The sequence below is a fragment of the Macaca nemestrina genome, chromosome 2, assembly GCF_043159975.1.
Source record: "Macaca nemestrina isolate mMacNem1 chromosome 2, mMacNem.hap1, whole genome shotgun sequence".
Taxonomy (NCBI): Eukaryota; Metazoa; Chordata; class Mammalia; order Primates; family Cercopithecidae; genus Macaca; species Macaca nemestrina.
The window spans coordinates 166,105,931-166,122,652 of NC_092126.1; the positions used below are offsets into that span (position 1 = coordinate 166,105,931).

At 36.7% G+C, this 16,722-nt stretch overlaps 1 long non-coding RNA gene across 1 annotated transcript in view; it reads left to right on the top strand.

Moving 5' to 3' along the window:
- LOC139362055 (uncharacterized) overlaps positions 1 to 11,178 on the top strand; it is a 350,698-nt gene extending 339,520 nt beyond the window's left edge. The window contains exon 2 of the long non-coding RNA XR_011620342.1: positions 1 to 11,178. This exon is cut by the window's left edge and continues 76,989 nt beyond it. This is a non-coding gene — a long non-coding RNA (uncharacterized lncRNA).
- The last annotated feature ends 5,544 nt before the right edge of the window (positions 11,179 to 16,722 follow it).

The following is a 16,722-nucleotide window of genomic DNA, read 5'->3' on the forward strand; positions in this document are numbered from 1 at the left end:
GTTCAGTTATGTTCTCTTGCTTGAAGCTCTAAGTCTTTACGAGTGTGGCTGAAAACCATCGCCTCTTGCCAGAAACCGAGTTATCCAACAGGAGACAGCCTTGCAGATTTAAGCCAAGAAAACCAAGCCCAGTTCAGCCAGAGTGAGTTATCTTTGGGATCCTGTGCAAGAGCAGAACCCTCACAGTTGTGTCTGATTGCCCTTCAGTTGCTCTTGCAATATTTGAACAGAACTGCTTTCACTTTGAGAGGATGCATATATGTGTGCAGGACCTTGCTTGGAATGGCATGGAGTTATGGAACTGCTCCCTTACTGAGGCCTCAATGAGAATTATTCCTAATGCTTGCATTGCCCACCTATTGATAAGTCAAATGGAAAAGAGAGGCAAATTAAAGCATCTCCAAGGGCCACCCTCCAGACTGTGGAGTAGTGTGTGTTTGTGTGGGAAGGATCTATATTTTAACCTTCTTATCTGTCTCCTAAATGAGTACATTTTATATAATATCACATTTTACTTTTCTGTATAATTCAATCTTCCAATATGAAATATTCTTAAAGAATAACCACTTTGTAGCAAAAATAGGACTAGACTGTAGTCTCTACCACTCCTCTTTGGGGAAGGTTTATCTCACTCCCCCAATCAGCCTCATGTGAATGCATGTGAGCACAGGTGATATAACCCTGCGGTTTGAGGGCTCAATGCCTTCAGTGCCTATGGTCTCCTCTTCCCTGCCCTATCCTGACTTTTCTCTGTGCCAAATTCCACCCTCTGCCCTTATGTTATCATCCTAGTAAAGGACATCTCCCCAGGCAAAGCCAATCAAAGGAAATCACATTTGAAATATCAAGCATGCCAGTACTTGATAATATTTTCCATCTTGTCAAAATACTTCCTTGTATGTTGTACTTGAATTTTTTAAAAACTTTTTTTTAAGAGAAGGTTTAGGCTCACAGCAAAATTGAGAGGAAGGTAGACAGATACTCTACACACCCCTTGCCCACACCCCTGCATGGCCTTTTCCCCTGTCAGCATCCACCATCAAAGTGGTACATTTGTAACCACTGATGAACCTACATTGACAACTCATAATCACCCAACGCTCGTAGTTTACATTGGAGTTCACTCTTGGTGTTGTACATTCTACAGGCTTGGACAAATGTGTAATGACATGTCTCCACCATTATGGTAGACGCAGAGTATTTCCACTGCCTGAAAAATCCTCCGTGTTTCATGTATTTATCACCCAGCTTCTGGCAACCACTGATCTTTCTGTTATCTCCACAGTTTTGCCTTTTCAAGAATGTCATGGTTGGAATCATAAGTTTTGTGGCTTCTTTCACTTGGTAATATGCATTTAAACTTTCTTCTTGCCTTTTCATGGATTGATAGCTTCTTTTTAGTGTTATATAATATTCCATTATCTGGATGTACCACAGTTTATCCATTCACCTACTGAAGGACATCTTGATTTCTTCCACTTTCTGACAATTATGAATAAAGCTGCCATAAATATCCCCGACAGGTTTTAGTGTCCTCATTAGTTTTTAATTCATTTATGTAAATGCCAAGCAGCACATTTCCTGGATCATATGTTTTAGAATATGTTATTTTCTAAGAAACTGCTACACTGTCCTCTGATATGGCTGCACCATTCTGCATTTCCACCAGCGGTGAATGAGTTTCCTGTATTTGATGTTGTCAGTGTTCAGGACTTTGGCTATTTTAATGTGTATATAGTAGTATCTTATTTTTATTGTAATTTACATTTCCCTGATGACGTATGATGTGGAGCATCTTTTCACATGCTTATTTGCCATCTGTATATTTTCCTTGGTGAGGTTTCTGTTAAGGTCTTTGGCCCATCTTTAATTTGCTTGTTTGTATTCTTATCGCTGAGCTTTAAGTGCTCTTTGTGTGTTTTGTAACACAGTCCTTTATCAAATATGTCTCTTGCAAATATTTTCTCCCAGTCTGTGGCTTGTCTTCTCATTTGATTGATTGCAGTTTACTTTTACACCTGAAAGTGGCAGATGATATTGCATTGCTTTTGGTTCTTGGTACCTAGCATGACCCCAGATATGTTAGTTCTTAATGTCTTCTTGGAGAACTCCCAATGAGTAAAAAGCGTAAATTTTTTTGAATGGGTTAAAGTCCTATTGAATCCATTCTCTTAACTTCACATCACATGAAGAGTTCACAGGATAACTTTATAGATATCTTTAGAATACTTGATTGTCCTCATTCACCTCCTCAGGTTAGGTGTAAATTCCCAATTGACATTATCCTAATAAGAACCCACACACGATGCTTCATTCTCCTCGTCAACCAGAGTGTTTTCCTTTTGCAGGAAGAACTTGCTGCAGAACTTTGCCGTCCATATTGATAAGCTATAATGCTGTTCAGTTGGCAAGACATGACAAGGTTACTTCCATTGAGGTTACTCTCAGTGGCAAGACACCCATTTACTTAGAAATTAGATTTTTAAAAAGAAGCTTGCTTAATTTTTATTAGAGAGTATTTGGAGATTGCAGTGTTTGCATAAGCTATTTCTCAGGAATAATTTACTCTAGCCCTAACCCTATTCTTGAGGATAGCGTGCTCATGCATAACAGCTGCAGAATATAGGTCATTGTCTTTTATTTCAATGACACTTAGCAGATTCCTTCCATCTGACACGTACAACACCGCTTTTCTGCTTCTTTCCTCTTGACAGAAATGAATGTCGGCCAAAAAGTAGAAACTAAAATAGCAAAATAAAAATATTTTTAAAGTAGAACAATTTCGAAACTGGGCACATGAAGGAGAAATGAAAAATGAATGCCATTGGAATATGTTCTGACCTAAACCTTTAAAATAACTTGTAGCTCTTTTAATAGGAGGGAGGGCATGATTTTTCTGGAATTTGTATAGGAGAAGGAGTTGGCAGGGAGAAGTAACCTCTTGCTCCTCAAGGTCTTGATGGATTAGTCCTGGCCCAAGAAGAGTGCTGATGTTATGGCCATCAAGAGAAGGGGAATAAGCAAAAGTTGGAAAGGGCAAAGGCAGTGGCTCATTTGTGGCAGGGCCACCACTGAGCTGCCCAAAATGTCATTAGGCTGAAACTGAGGAGCTAGCCTTCACAACTGACAATCATTTCAGCCTCCAGCAATAAAGAGATGACATGAGAAGTGAGACAGAGGGAAGGTTTTCTCCCTTTCATTGTTTCCAAGTTGTTTAGGGATGAGAAGATCTGAAAACAAAGCTGTGAATTGACCACTTGGGAGCCTCTGGGTACTGCTGACCTCTCTGGAACTCAGTTCCCTCAACAATAAACTCTGAGAGCATATGTGTCAATGATGGCAAGTCATATATATGTTTTATTTAGTCCTTAGAGTTTTGTTCTATTTTATTCATTAAGTACCCAGTTAAAAATATCAGGGGATTTGTATTTAAATTTTCTTGACAAATTCGATCATTAGTAACATAGTTTCTGAATGGTTACAGTGGGCTCAACCTGATGAAAGTTATCCCTTTTAGCCTGTCTAGACTGTTTATACTTTATCATAATCATCCTGCTCAGTGGTCTTTCCACCCAAGCCACTTCATGGAATCAGGTTATAAATGCCTTTCTAGGCATTTGGGTTTTAAATACTACTTATAATTACCGGTATCACTTTCAGCTCTTGCATCTGTTATCCTTTGATTCTGAAATGTCCTTCCACCTATGTAATTACTTATAATTTTATTCATAATTGTTCTCTGAAGCCTGAACTGGTCAGTTGATCAACTTCTGGATTGCAAGAACAGTGTACATTTAATTTGTTTTCATCAACTTGCATCATAGCACCTTTTTAAAGGTACTTTTCCATGAAAATGTTTATTTTCTTCTTGTTTCCTTTTTATAACATCAACTTCATTAACTTTTTGAGTGACTCCATCAGCAATGCATTTAATATTGCCCCTAACAGGCTGCTCCCACAGCTCAGGGTATCTGAAGCCTTATGAGGTGCAAAGTTCTCACAAATCACAATGATAATTTAACCTAAATGTACATAAGTAGTAGAATTTATTAAAATTTAAATTGACCAACTGATTTGATTTAGTTCTATACCCTGATTCATTTTAATCCATAGGCATATTTGCATAGGCTAATTTGCATGGCCAATACACAGGTGCACATCCATGCATATTTATTGTAAGTAATTTAGGATGTTAATTTAGTAGATATGATAATGCAATCTTAAGTTGAGAAAAATTATGACATAAAAGTCTGGCAGTGTGGGGAGTCTGTAGTATTTAGTGATACATATAAGTAATGTAACTGTTACCAAAAAATAACCCCTCAATTACAAAATATATATGATTTATGATACTTTTATTGTTTTAAAATACACACTTTATATGATTTTTTACAATATGATTATATTTTACTTAATCTTTTTCAAAAGACAAAAAGATGATATTTTTAAAAATAAGGAGGAGATAGTTTCAATCAGTAAGTATATAATTGTTTTAATGTCAGACTATGAGACAGTATAAAACAGGTAAAAATGAAACTTTTCCAGTTGAAGCAAACTAAAGCACTCAGACTCTGTTTATTCGGTATCTACCCACCTCTTTCCTGCCCTTATCCCAGAGCCTCTGAGGTACGTCAATATAGTTCCAGGGTTCTTCAAAAATCTGTTTGAAACCACTGGATTAGATAGTGTCTGGTCTTCTTTTGAGCCAATAATCCTTAAGTCTGAAAGTCATTTGTACCTAAGATTTCTAATATGATGTAATTTGATGTCAATAAGTATGTTTAAGACTATATTAATTGTATTTTTTCAGACAGCTAAACAAGAAGCATATTAAATTATTCTTTATAATAGGGTTTTTTTTCTTAATATTTTGGGGGAATGATAAAACACACAAGAATGATAAATTATCCTGTATGTGCACATTTTCCAGCTGAAATACTAGAGTTCCTGAAGACCAGCTTTCCAAATTTGATCCGAAGGATATTATGTCTCACTTATCAGTCCTACTTTGCTTTTATGCTATCATAAAGACTTAATGATGTCCCATCAAGACGCATTAACATTTCCCTTGAGCTGGAATAGTATGAAACCTACCTGAATCCTTTAGCTTTTTATAATCTCTTTTTCATAACCAGTCTTGTATTTCAGAGCAAGTGGAGAGCCTGTTTTAGTGCTGCAGATGAGCAATGTGAAGCTAACACCTTGACTATACAAGGGAGCATGAAAAAATGACGGGGAGGAGGAGCCCCAAGGTAGCTTAAAGAAAGTACTTGGAGGACATCCAAACTAAAAATAATGATATCCTGTGAACAACACCCCGAACCCTGGGCATGTTTTGTGTTAGACTGAGAGCCCAGGGCTCCTCTCTTCTAATAGAGGAATAGGTATCCAAGTCAGGGAGGCAGTCAGGGAAGAAACCGTGGAAATCACTGGAACACATTATGTATGCACAAGAGCATTGATATTGGATGAAAAATATTACAGCACACAGCCTTGTTTCCTCTTTAAAATTGGACATTTTAATATTTTATTTTCTCCAAGTTGTAGGGAAGGCATATATTATTGATGAGATCATGTTTTATAGAATTTCAGAATTTCTGGCTTTTCCAGTCTATCATTTTCCTAGCATCATAATGAAAAGAATACTCAGAAAAGAATCTTCCAAGGTTCCAGGGTACAATAATGAGAGAACAGACTGAATGAATGCTCTTTTCATTTCTGTCCCTCTTAACTCTGTCATCCTTTTGTCTTCTTCTTCCCTCTACCACACTCCTTCTTTACTGTTTGTTGAAGTGAGATCTAGAAGCCATTGAAAATAAAGGATGGTTGCTTTGCAGAGAAATTTACAGAGCTTTTAATAAAAGGAGGGACTGTGGGAAAGAGTCACTCACAGAGAAGACACATGTTCCTCTCAGGCCTTCCTCCCAATCACCTGAAAAATGGGCAGAAAGAACAAAGAGATGGCTGGTGCTCTGCCTGCAAAGCATAGAGCAAGGAATCCCTCTGCTACCCCTGTGTTTCGTTGCTTCTATTCTCTTTTGCTGAAGGAGTATGTTGTAGAGATTGCCTATCATAATGCTCTAGTTTTGAATATAACTGAAAATGAACTAAAAGTTATGATATTGAGTCTTAAGCACTCCTTTCATCATCAAGCCACTTCAATATCGTCTGTCAGTCAAACACAGAGAAAGAATGACAGATTCCACAAGTGTCCCCTTTTTTGTGTGACTGGAGAATACAAGGTCGTAATTCCGTTTCTTGCATATTTGTTGCACAAAACCATGTTCTCTGATAATACTTTTTAGCAGTCCTTCTGGCTCCCACCTCATTATTCCCTAGCTGTTTGGAGGTGCAATATTGACCAAGAGGGGAAAGGGATATGAAAGAACAGGCCTTCCTCTGCAGTCCCCCAGTCTGGAGGCCTGGGGGAGCAGTGCTGGGCACAGGCTTCAGGGGGGTGGGTCACTATTTTTTTCATATGCTCATCTGCATAACAACTCCATTTCTCTCTGACCATCTGTGCCCAGTCATGTTCACCCTGCAGCCACTTGAGCCTGAGGATGATGTGGGAATCACTGTAGTGATGACTGCATGACTTAGTGGGGCAGGTACCCCTGTAGTCAGCTGGTATCCAGAAGCACTAAAAGAATATGTAAAATCCGCCTGCATTGCCAAGACAATCCTAAGCCAAAAGAATAAAGTTGGAAGCATCGTGCTACCTGACCTCAAACTATGCTACAAGGCTACAGTAACCAAAACAGCATGGTACTGGTACCAAAACAGAGATATAGACCAATGGAACAGAACAGAGCCCTCAGAAATAATACCACACATCTACAACCATTTGATCTTTGACAAACCTGACAAAAACAAGAAATGGGGAAAGGACTCCCTATTTAATAAATGGTACTGGGAAAACTGGCTAGCCATATGTAGAAAGCTGAAACTGGATCCCTTACTTACACCTTATACGAAAAATAATTCAAGATGGATTAAAGACCTAAAATCATAAAAACCGTAGAAGAAAACCTTGGCAATACCATTCGGGACATAGGCATGGGCAAGGACTTCATGTCTAAAACACAAAAAGCAATGGCAACAAAAGCCAAAATTGACAAATGGGTCTAATTAAACTAAAGAGCTTCTGCACAGCAAAAGAAACTACCATCAGAGTGAACAGGGAACCTACAGAATGGGAGAAAATTTTTGCAATCTACTCATCTGACAAAGGGCTAATATCCAGAATCTACAAAGAACTCAAACAAACTTACAAGAAAAAAACAAACAATCCCATCAAAAAAGTGGGCAAAGGATATGAACAGACACTTCTGAAAAGAAGACATTTATGCAGCCAACAGACACATGAAAAAATGCTCATCATCACTGGCCATCAGAGAAATGCAAATCAAAACCACAATGAGATACCATCTCACACCAGTTAGAATGGCGATCATTAAAGTCAGGAAACAACAGGTGCTGGAGAGGATGTGGAGAAATAGGAACACTTTTACACTGTTGGTGGGACTGTATACTAGTTCAACCATTGTGGAAAACAGTTTGGCGATTCCTTAGGGATCTAGAACTAGAAATACCATTTGACCCAGCTATCCCGTTACTGGGTATATACCCAAAGGATTATAAATCACACTGCTATAAAGACACATGCACACGTATGTTTATTGCGGCACTATTCACAATAGCAAAGACTTGGAACCAACCCAAATGTCCATCAATGACAGACCGGATTAAGAAAATGTGGCACATATACACCATGGAATACTATGCAGCCATAAAAAGGGATGAGTTCATGTCCTTTGTAGGGACATGGATGAAGCTGGAAACCAACATTCTCAGCAAACTATTCCAAGGACAAAAAACCAAACACTGCATGTTCTCACTCATAGGTGGGAATTGAACAATGAGAACACTTGGACACAAGAAGGGGAACATCACACACTGGGGCCTGTCGTGGAGTGGGGGGAGCAGGGAGGGATAGCTTTAGGAGATACACCTAATGTAAATGACGAGTTAATGGGTACAGCACACCAACATGGCATATGTATACATATATAACAAACCTACATGTTGTACACATGTACTCTAGAACTTAAAGTACAATAAAATAATAATACTACTACTACTAATAAAATAATGATGATGGCAAAAAAAGAATATGTAAAATCTCCCCTCTGGAAAATAAGTAACTGGAAATTTGTCATGTTTGTCTTTGGTTAATCCTGTCCTTAAATTTTAAGTTTCTTTGTTATCTAAATCCATAGATTGCAGCTATAGTCAAACATTGGGGCCATATTTTTCCCGTGTTCAGGGAAAGTTACTGCTTGAATCTTAAGTATATCTCAAATTGCTCAATGTAAACAATTCCAATGCCCAGGGAAAGAGTTGGATAGAGGAAAATTGTACATCTGCCTAGTATTTTTCCATTTTCAACATTTTTTTTTAACTTGGACAAACCTTCATCTGAACCATAGATTAACAAATTATTAAAAATTATACATGGCTGAGGAGTGTTCATCCAGCCAAGTTAGGTGAGCCAGTTATTAGCCCAAAATATTTCCTGACTCAGTTACTCTTACTAACTACACAGTGATGTGTGGTTGTCCTTTTCATGACTCTGTCCTTGTAGGTAATTTAATTTGCAAGGAATCCAATGTCAGCACTTGCATAAGTAAATAAATTAATTACTTAATACTATTTCTGATTCATAAATCTCATACCCACCACATTTTGAGATGATCAATACATATATTCTGTGAATAATACCCTCGTTTTCAATACTTTAGAATGCTGCAGCTGACAGCAAAGACCACTTAGGGGCTAAAGAATATTAGTCAGCATGACAGGCTTCATCCTGGTCAAGAAAGGTTTCACCTCTACTTTAATACACCCACTTTTTATTATTTCTCTTTTTTTCTTTCTCTTTCTTAGCACTGCTAGTGCAACTGTGCTAATTGACACTAAGAGAACTTATGCACGAAAGAGGCTTTTGTGAGGCTTTGATGAACTTGTATTCCTGAGAAAGATGCAAGAATTACCTGAATATGCAAGAGCTGGCTTACCCTTCTTTCCCCTAACTGAAATTCATGATCTTAGGTTGAGAGTAACTCACTGATTCAGTTGTTGATTTTGAAGCTTGAATCATGTGGATGATTATTTTCACTGCAAATGACTATTTCAAAATGAAGGAATGAATGTTTTTACCCTAGTATCTTGAAAATGATTTTAAAAATACATACATTTGTTGAACTAAAGTTTTTTTAACTTACATTTTATTTTCCAACATGTTATAGTGATCTCAATAAGATCTAGGATTGGGACACTGACTTTCAGTCCAACTTATGATTTATCTTATAATTGGTGCCCATATTCATGCAAGTGGGAACTAAATATACAATATTACCCATAGTCAGACAAAATGTAGATTTAGACAGAGCCTGGCTTACAGGTAGAAGAATTGGATGAGGAATTGTGAGGGGCATTTGGTGTTCAACTCACAGGTAGAGTACAGTGGATGTGTTTAATACCATAAAAACAACTGGTCAGCTTGGTCAGCTCTAAGGACAGAATTAAAGGCAGAGTGGCATGGATGACTCATTCTAAGGGGAAGCCTAGTAAAGGGCTCTTTCACCTATTGTGTGACACAACCTTCTTTGTCAGTTTGATGAAGACATTCCAAGAATAATTACTTAATGCATAAATCAAAATCCAGAATTTAGATTTCCATTTATGGTAAGATGAGGTAGAGTGCTTTTCCCTCTTTTTCCCACTAAGTTTAACTGAAAACCTTGGACATTACATGTACAACAAACAGAATACTCTGAAAGTTGTAGAGAGGAGGGCAGATAGGTTAGTAACCTTATGACTGATATGGTGATGAGTTCCCAGGGTTTGTTTGTGTGTTGTATCATTCATCTCACACTTGTAGGTGAAGAAGCCAACAACTTAAAAATATTAACGGGTGGCCAGGCATGGTCACACCTGTAATCCCAGCATTTTGGGAGGCTAAGGCGGGCAGATCACCCGAGGTCGGGAGCTCAAGACCAGCCTGGTCAACATGGTGAAACCCCACCTCTACTAATAATACAAAAATTAGCTGGGCATGGTGGTGGATGCCTGTAATTCCAGCTACTCAGGAGGCTCAGGCAGGAGAATTGCTTGAACCCAAGAGGCGAAGGTTGCAGTGAGCCGAGATTGCGCCACTCGCACTCCAGCCTGGGTGACAGAGCGAGACTCCACCCTCAAAACAAACAAAACAAATAAAACACCAACAGGTACAGAGGAAAACTAAACAAACAGTAGCAGCACCAGCAACAAAAAAACAAGTCTCTGCAAAAGTCAGCTCTCTCTGACCAACATACCAGGAAAGGAGCAGACCATAAAACAGAAAGGTTTTAGCCAATAATTATTCTAGTTCAGCCAAACACCACAGAAAATACTGTGGCCCAGTCTTCACCCTGGCCAGAAAAGACTGATGAAAGTAGAAGGCCTAAACTTCCACTCTCACTAGGCAATAATGAAGTGCCTCAACCTACCCTGTTGGGTAGGTGGAGTAAGGAGACTGGACCTCCGCCTATGCCTGGCAGTAATAAGGTGTCCCTACTTCTCTCCACTAGGGTTGTGTCCCCCATAGTAGAGAGTCAGAACTCTCAACCATCACCCAGCAGTAACAAGACCACTCCACTGTCAGTGGAAACAAGAGGAACAGCAGGGAGGCACTCCTAGCCCTTCCAGACAGAGGATTATCAATTGGAACAGCCAACCCTATCCAGCAATAACAGAGCCATTCCTTTCTCAGTGACATTGGAGACTCAATGGATAACCTAGATTTTTACCCTTACCTGACAGTAATGAGGCCCCCTCCTTGCTTCCATGCTGAAGCACTGTCAGAAGAAGCCAGCTAAAATATAAACCCCAAAATGTATATGTTCCAGTCAATCTTTATACAGAGATCCAAAGAAATCTCAACTGGAATTTTTAAAAAATCAATAAACATCAATAGTGAGATGACAGAGATGTTAAATTATTTGACATAATTTTTAAACAACCACTATAAAAATGCTTCAGTAAGCAATTACTAACACACTTGAAACAAATGGAAAAAAAATGCAAACTCAGCAAAGAGCTAAAAACCTTTAGCCAAAAAAAAAAAAAAAAAGATAACCACAATATCAAGGACATGGAATGAACTTAAATGCCCATCAATGATAGACTAGATGAAGAAAATGTGGTACATATACACCATGGAATACTACACAACCATAAAAATAGAATGAGATCATGTCCTTTGCATGGACATGAATAGAGCTAGGGGTCATTATCCTTAGCAAACTACCACAGGAACAGAAAACCAAATATTACATGTTTTTACCTTTAAGTAGGAGCTAAATGATGAGAACACATGGACATAGAGGGGAAGAACACACACTGGGGCCTTTCAGAGGGTGAAGGGTTGGAGGAGGGAGAGGATCAGGAAAAAAATAACTAACAAGTACTAGGCTTAATATCTGGGTGATGAAATAACTTGTATGAGAAACCCCCATGACACAAGTTTACCTATGTAACAAACCTGCACTTGTACCCTTGATCTTAAAATAAAAGTAAAAAACAAATAAACAAATAGAAATTTTAGAACTGAAAGATACAATAACAAAAATAAATACAATTCAGCAAATAAGCTCAACATCAGAATGGAAAGGAATGGGCAATATAATCAATGATCTCAATGACATAACAATAAAAATTACCCAATCTGAATAAGAGAGAAAATGATTTAAAACAAAACAAAACAAAACAAAAAACAGAGCCTGAAAAACCTATGGGGCTAGATCTAATATTAATGACATTGGGGTTCAAGAATGATAGGATATAAGGGCAAGACTGAAAAAATCTTCAAAGAAATAGTGACTATAATTTCCCAAATTTGACAAAATAAATAAACCTAAAAATTAAAGAAGCTAATGTAACCCCCTAAGAGATATACCCAAAGAAATTTATACCTAGGCACATCACAGTAAAACTTCAGAAAACTAAAGGGAAAAAAATATCTTGAAAGCGGTGAGAGAGAAATGGTGCTTTACCTATAAAGAAAAAGAAAATTGAATGATAGTGGATTTCTCGCCAGAAGAAAGTGACACATGTCTCAAATGCTAAAAGAACTCCCGAACCAGAATTCAATATACAACAAAACTATCCTTTAGGAATGAAGGGAAAAATCATGCCATTCTCAGAGGAGGGAAAGCAAAGTGAATTTGTGACCGGTAGATCTACCCTAAAATAATGGCTCAAGAAATCTCACTAAACAGAAAGGAAATTAGGAAAGAAGGAATTTTTGAACATTAGGAGTGAAAAGGGAATAAAGTATAAAAATATGTGTGAAAGTAATACATTGTCCTTCACTTCTTGAGTTTTCAAAATTATATTTGATGTTTGATGCAATATTTTAACACTTGCTGATGTGATTCTAAATATGTAGAGGAGAAATATTTAGGGCAGCTGGATTATAAATGGTAAAGGGACATATAGGAAGGTAAAGTTGCTACTCTTCACCCACAATAAAATGTTGATAATGATAGACTGTGACAAATTATGTTTATATTGTAAATACCTTGAACTACCAATAAAAATTATTTACAAAGAGATGCATTTGAAAATACTATAAACAAAAGGGATATCCAAGTAAATGATATCCAAGTAACCAGTAGGAAAGTAAAGAGATAGGGAGAGATAGAAATAAAAAACAGAGCAGACTGGGTGCGGTGGCTCACGCCTTTAATCCCAGCACTTTGGGAGGCTGAGGCAGGCAGATCACTTGAGGTCAGGAGTTTGAGACCAGCCTGGCCAACATGGTGAAACCCTGCCTCTTCTAAAAATACAAAAATTAGCTAGGTGTGATAGTGTGTGCCTGTAATTCCAGCTACTTGGGAGGCTGAGATGGGAGGATCACTTGACCCCACGAGGTGGAGGTTGCAGTGAGCCAAGATCCTGCCACTGCCCTCAAGCCTGGGCAACAAAGTGGGACTTCATCTCAAAGAAACAAGAAAAAAAGAAAGGAAGAAGAAAGGAAGAAAGGAAGAAAGGGAGAAAGGGAGAAAGGAAGAAAGGAAGAAAGGAAGAAAGAAAGAAAGAAAGAAAGAAAGAAAGAAAGAAAGAAAGAAAGAAAGAAAGAAAGAAAGAAAGAAAGAAAGAAAGAAGGAAGGAAGGAAGGAAGGAAGGAAGGAAGGAAGGAAGGGAGCAAATAGAAAACAAAAAATAAAATACTATACCTTATCCCTATTTCAATAATACATTTAATTAAATGGCTTAATAAATCAATTAAAAGACAAAAATTGGCAGAATGGATTAAAATACATAAATTATCTGTATGCCATCTAAAAGAAATACACTTCAATGATAATGGTATAAGCAAATTGAAAGTAAAAGGATAGAAAAAGATATAATGTAAAAGACTTTAATCAAAAGAAAGCAGAAATGTCTGTATTAGAATTAAATTAAGTAGACTTCAGAGTAAAGAAAATTAGCAGAGATGGAGAGGGACATTATATAAAGATAAAAAAGTTGAATTCACCAAGAAGATATAGCAAGCCTAAATGTGTGTGTATGCACCAAACAAAAGAACTGCAAAACAGATGAAGTCAACTTGATGGATGTGAAAGAAGAAATAGACAAACCCACAATTAGAGCTGGAGACTGAAATATCCATTTCAACATTCCGTATAAGTAGTGAGAAACCACAAATAATATTGAAGAACTTAAAACACTATCAACCAACAGGATCTAAACAACATTTATAGAACATTTCACTTAATAACATCAAAATACACTTTCTTTTCAAGTGTCCATAAAATACATACCAAGATAGACCATATCCTAGGCCATAAAACAAACCTTATAAATTAAAATAAAATGAAATTATACAAAGTGTCTTCTCTGACTAGCATGGAATCAAACTGGAGATCAATAACGGAACGATAACATTAAAAAATCCCAACACTTAGAAACCAAACAACATGCTCTTAATAATCCATGGGTCAAAGAGGAAGTCTCAAGAGGAATTAGAAAAAGTACATTGAACTGAACTAAAATGAAAATCCAATATACCAAAATTTGTGGGACATATCTACAGTAGGGCTGAGAAGGAAATGTATTACCCTAAATGGTTACATTAGAAAAGGGGAAAAAGCTTAAGTCAATAATCTAAGCTCCTCCCTGACAAACCCAGAAAAACTTGAGCAAAATAAAACTAAAGCCAGCAGGAAGAAGGAATAATACAAATCAGAGCAGAAATCAATGATATTGAAAAAATAAATATGAGAGAAACATGAAACAAAAAACTGGTCCTTTGACCAACATCAAGCAAAACTGATGACCGCACGCCCCCCCTGAAACAGAAGGAACAGACTAACGGTATTGGAAATGAAACAGGAGATATCACTTCAGATGCTGCAGAAGTCAAAAAGATGATAAGGGTATACTATGAACAATTCTTGTTCAAACACATTTGTCAGCTTGGATGAAATGAACCAATCCCTCAAATAATGCAAACTACCACAACTCACCCAATGTGAAGTGGAAATTGTGATACTACTATAATTATTCAATTTGAATTTGTAATTTTCAAACTCTCCAAAATAAATCTTGAAGACAAGATGATTTCATGAGAGAGTACTCCTAAATATTTACAGACAATCAACATCGATTCTACAAAATCTCTTCCAGAAAGCAGGGAATAGAGGTTATATCAATTTAATTTACATTAGTGTTTTCCATATACCAAAGCCAAACAAAAGCAGTGCAAAAGTGAGAACTACAAAAAAATGTCTCTTACAAACATAGAAGCAAAATGCCTTTAAAAATATCAGGAATAGAATTTCGCAATATATGAAAAGATTTAACAACATGATTAAGTGGAGTTTAGGAATACAAGGCTGATTTCGTATTTGAAAATCAGTCAGTGTAATCTGCCGTATTAACAAGCTAAAGAAGAAAAAATCATGTAATCATATTAATTGATGTAACAAAAAGCATTTGACAAGATTCAAAACTCATTCATCATAACAGTTCTTAGATAATGAGGAATAGGGGTGAATTTCCTCAATTTGATAAAGAGCATCTGGAAAAACTCTATAGTTAACACTGCACTTAGTGGTGAAAGACTGAATGATTTTCCCCTAATGTTGGGAGCAAGACAAGGATGTCTGCTCTTACCAATCTTACTCAATATAGTACTAGAAATTCTAGCCAGCACAATAGCAAGAAAGGGAAATAAAAAGGCATATTAATAATAAAAAAATACATAAAACTGTCCCTACTGGCAAATGGTATGATTATGTCTGTAGAAAATTGCAAGGAATCTGTAAGAAAACTCCTAAAACTAATTTTACAAATTGAGGAAGAATATGCTTTTCAATAAATGGGTCATGGGGCAATTGGACATTCATAGTCCAAAAAATTAAAACAAAATGAAAGAAACCTCAAACTGAACCTCGCACCTTATATAAAAATTAATTCAAAATGAATCATGAACTTAGTTATAAAATATAAAGCTATAAACCTGTTAAGAAACAAAACATATAAAATCTTTGGAATCTAGGGCTAGGCAAATATCTTTTATAGTTGACACCAAAAGCACAATCCGTAAGAGGAGAAATTGATCAATTTGGCCTCAATGAAATTAATTTTGTTATCTTTGCAAATGGCCCTAGCAAGAGGATGAAAGGACAAGCTATAGACTTGGAGAAAAACAAAATTAATCCCCATATTCTGCAAACATCTACCATCTAGAACACATACAGAATTCCCAAATTTCAAAAGTGAAAAATAAATCCTATCAGAGAATGGTCAAAAGGCAGGAACAAATGTTTCACTGAAGATGATATACCATACAGGTGGAAAATAATCACATGAAAAGATGTTTAATGTATTTAGGGAAATGCAGTTTAAAATCACAATATCAGTTTATACCCATGAGAATTACTACTTTTTAAAATATGAGAACACCAAATTGGTGATGAGGTTGCAGAGGAACTGGTTACTCACACAATGACAGAGGGAATAAAAAACTTCCTAAAGTTTGGAAAATAATTTGGTAGTTTACAACAAAAACAAAACAAAACATGAAATCACCATATGACCAGTGATTGCACTCCAAGAAATTTTTTCCAAAGAAATGAAAAGTTCACACAAAAACCTGTACAAAAATGTTCATAGCAGTTTTATTCATAATAGTCAAAAACTGGAAGCAAACCAGATATCCATGGGGCATACTATATTTAGAAAGTATATAATTATACTAGTATTACAAAAGTATACTAATATTATAACCCCCTTATCCACAGGGCGTACATTCCAAGAACCCCAGTGGATGCCTGAAACCATGCATAATACTGAACTCTACTGTTTTTCCTATACATAAAAACCCATGATGAAGCTAAATTTATAACTTAAGCACAGTAAGAAATTAACAACTAATAATAAGGTAGAAGAATTATAGCAACATACTGAAATAAAAGTTGTGTGAATGTAGTTGTGTGCGCGCTCTCTCTCTCTCTCTCTCCCTCTCTCAAATATCTTATTGTACTGTACTCACCTATTTTTGTACTGGGTACAAAATAGTTAACCACGGGTAACTGCAACTAGCGAACACATACCATGGATAGGGAAGGTATACTAAATAACAAGAACTAGAAGTAGGTTCGATTATACTAT